General features: G+C 40.2%; 1 non-coding gene across 1 annotated transcript; it reads left to right on the top strand.

The window, feature by feature from the left end:
• The first annotated feature begins 3,102 nt into the window (after positions 1–3,102).
• Positions 3,103–3,209, top strand: LOC127124506 (small nucleolar RNA R71). The gene has a single exon (XR_007803989.1). It is a non-coding gene; the product is annotated as a small nucleolar RNA R71 (small nucleolar RNA).
• Positions 3,210–3,762: the final 553 nt, after the last annotated feature.

Below are 3,762 nucleotides of genomic sequence, written 5' to 3'. Positions count from 1 at the left end.
AGGGTTCTACTGGCATAATAGATGGCATGTAGCTTTTTATCTTTTCTTTGTCCAAGAACGGCTCTAACTGCATAATCACTAGCATCGCACATTATCTCAAACGGTTCCGACCAATCGGGCGGTTTCATAATGGGTGCTGAGATTAATGCTTGCTTTAAAAGATTAAATGCGTCATTACATTTTTCGTCGAAAATGAATTCAGCATCTTTCATTAAAAGTCCGGTTAACAGTTTAGTTATTTTGGAGAAGTCCTTAATAAAACGCCGGTAGAATCCAGCGTGTCCAAGAAAGCTTCGGACTTCTCTGATTGTTTTTTGTGGTTTTAGGTTTTCTATAACTTCTATTTTAGCTTTATCTACCTCTATACCTTTTTCAGAAACTATATGTCCTAAAACTATTCCTTCGGTCACCATGAAATGACATTTTTCCCAATTTAGCATGAGGTTCACCTCCACGCATCTCTCCAGGATTTTCTCAAGGTTAGCAAGACAATTGTGGAAATCGAATCTGCAAACCGAGAAATCATCCATAAACACTTCCATGATACCATCTAGGTAATCTGCAAAGATTGACATCATGCAGCGTTGGAAAGTAGTTGGGGCGTTACAGAGGCCGAAAGGCATTCGTTTGTAGGCAAAAGTTCCATAGGGGCATGTAAAGGTAGTTTTTTCTTAATCTTCGGGGTGAATAGGTATTTGGAAGAATCCAGAGTATCCATCTAGATAACAGAAGTAAGAGTGTCTGGCTAGACGCTCCAACATCTGGTCTATAAATGGTAAAGGGAAATGATCCTTCCTAGTTGCTTTATTTAATTTTCTATAATCTATACACATCCGCCATCCTCCTTCTAAACGTTTTGCTACATGTTCGCCTTTATCATTTTGCACGACTGTGATGCCTCCCTTTTTAGGTACTACATGCACAGGGCTCACCCACTTACTATCCGAGATCTGATAGATTATACCTGCCTCAAGCAACTTAAGAACTTCCTTCTTAACAACATCACTCATTATAGGGTTTATTCTTCTCTGATGCTCCCTAGAGGGTTTTGAATCTTCTTCGAGCGAGATCCGATGCATGCATACGGATGGGCTTATACCTTTCAGGTCAGAGATATTATATCCTAAGGCTGAGGGATATCTTCATAAAACGTCTAAAAGTTGGTTCGTTTCCTCTTGGCTCAAGGTAGCACTGACTATAACTGGACGGTTCATCTTTTCATCGAGGAACTCATATCTCAGGTTCTTAGGCAGCTCCTTAAGTTCTAAGGTTGGTTTCTTAGGGCATGGTATAGGATCTGGAGTAAGGGATAAACATTCGTAAAGGTTATCATCGATGTAAGGTTCTTTAAAGTCATCATCTTCCTTTATGGGGGTTGATGGTAACTTAATTGTTTTTATAATTTCTTTTTGTTCTAATTCTCTAACACATTCATCAATGATATCTAAGGCATAACACGAGTCTCCCATCACAGGTGCCATAAGAAATTTCGAAAGTATAAATTCTATTTTCTCGTCGCCTACCTCAAATGTCAACTTTCCTTTCTTGACATCTATTATGGCTCCTGCAGTCGATAAGAATGGCCTACCTAGAAGAATTGGTATATCATTATCCTCTTTGATGTCCATGATGACAAAATCAGTAGGGATAAATAACTGACCTATCCTAACAGGAACATCTTCTAAAATGCCTATCGGATATTTAACAGATCTATCGGCTAACTAAAGTGACATCTTAGTGGGTTATAATTCTCCTAAATTTAATCTCTCACAAACTGCTAGATGCATTAAGCTCACACTAGCTCCTAAGTCTAGAAAAGCTTTTTCGATGACATGATTACCCAAAAGGCAAGGAATGGAGAAATTTCCAGGATCTTTATCTTTCTTTGCTAATTTGTCCTCGGAAATTGCATTACATTCCAAAGGCCTCGGATCGTCAAGTCTACGTTTGTTGGTAAGGATGTCTTTCAGAAACTTTGCATAAGAAGGTATTTGGGTGATGGCTTCTGTGAAAGGGATTTCTACATGAAGTTTTTCTATAACTTTAATAAATTTTTGGTACTGTTTATTGATCTGGGTTTGTTTGAGTCTTTGGGGATATGGTATAGGTGGTTTATATGGCGGGGGCGGTACGTAAATTTTATCTTTAGGTTCTTCTCCTTTATCTCGACCTTCCTGGTTTTCAGATTCCTCTGGTTCCTTTACTTCGTTCGGGGGTTTGGTACATTCCTTAGAAGTTTCGGGTTCACTTAATCTTGGGTTTGGTGGCTCATCATAAGCGTTCCCACTTCTTAGGGTAATGGCATTAGCTTGTCCTCTCGGATTTTGTTGAGGTTGTCCAGGGAATTGTCCTCCAGGTGTAGTCTGAGGGGCTTGGTTTAAAGCTACCTGAGAGATCTGGGTTTCAAGCATCTTGGTATGAGTAACTATTTGGTCAACCTTGGTTCCTAAATGAGTAATCAATTCGTTAACATGAATGTTTTGATTCATGAACTCCTTGTTTTGTTGGGTTTGAGCGGTGATAAAATTTTCCATAATTTTCTCAAGGCTCGGTTTTGGTGGTACAGGTTGCATAGGTTGATTTGATCTAGGGGCTTGATAACTAGGTCTCGGAGGTGCATTATTTTGAATAGGGTTATTGTTTTTATAGGAGAAGTTCGGGTGATTCCTCCATCCAGGGTTATAGGTATTCGAATATGGGTTCCCTTGGGTGTAGTTCACTTGCTCGGAGTGGGTTTCGTTTAATAGACTGCATTCTGCGGATTGGTGTCCTTGGGTTCCACATATCTCACAATCCGACGAAACTGCGGCTACAGTATTCGGGTTTATGCACATATGCTCGACTTTAAGGGCTAATGCGTCCATTTTAGCTTGCATCATGTCTATAGAGCTTAGTTCATGCACTCCTCCTTGGGCTTCCTTCTTCTCAACTGTCGCTCGTTCGACTCCCCATGATTGATGGTTTTGAGCCATGTCTTCGATGAGGGCACTAGCTTCAGGGTAAGGTTTGTTCATCAGAGCACCGCCTGCGGCAGCGTCGATGGTCATCTTTGTGTTGTAATGAAGTCCATTATAGAAGGTTTGAATGATTAACCAATTTTCTAAGCCATGATGTGGGCATGCTCGTAACAACTCTTTATATCTCTCCCAAGCTTCGAACAACGATTCTCCTTGGTTTTGGATAAATCTCATTATATGGTTTCGAAGAACGGCGGTCTTACTCGGGGGAAAATATCTAGCAAGAAAAACTCTTCTAAGGTTATCCCAAGTCGTAATGGAATTGGGTGGAAGGGAATCTATCCATGATAGGGCTTTATCTCTGAGGGAAAAAGGAAATAATCTTAAACGTATTGCCTCAGGAGAAGCTCCATTGGTTTTAAAAGTATCTGTTAATTGAAGAAATATTTTTAAATGTTGGTTAGGGTTCTCGGTAGCGAGACCCGCGAATTGTCTCTGTTGCACTAGTTGCAACAGGGATGGTTTAAGTTCAAAATTATTGGCTGGGATGATTGGGTTTACTATACTAGAACTAGGTTCTTTGTTAGATGGTTGAGCGAAGTCCTTAAGAGGTCTTTGGTTTTGATCTTCGGCCATAGCTCTCTTAATTCTATGAAAGAATAAACGTGCGCGAGCGTAACGTTCAGGTTCCGCCAGAGGGTTTACTAAACTTAAACTTCCGGTGCTGCGAGTTCTTTGCATCGACCGGCGGGAAATAACCTAAGTCTAAACGATATAACAATAGCAAAATGAAATTTGACGAAAT

The sequence above is a fragment of the Lathyrus oleraceus genome, chromosome 2 (assembly GCF_024323335.1).
Source record: "Lathyrus oleraceus cultivar Zhongwan6 chromosome 2, CAAS_Psat_ZW6_1.0, whole genome shotgun sequence".
Lineage (NCBI taxonomy): Eukaryota > Viridiplantae > Streptophyta > Magnoliopsida > Fabales > Fabaceae > Lathyrus > Lathyrus oleraceus.
The sequence above is the reverse complement of the archived record's forward strand: the minus strand, read 5'-3'. Positions and strand labels throughout refer to the sequence as shown.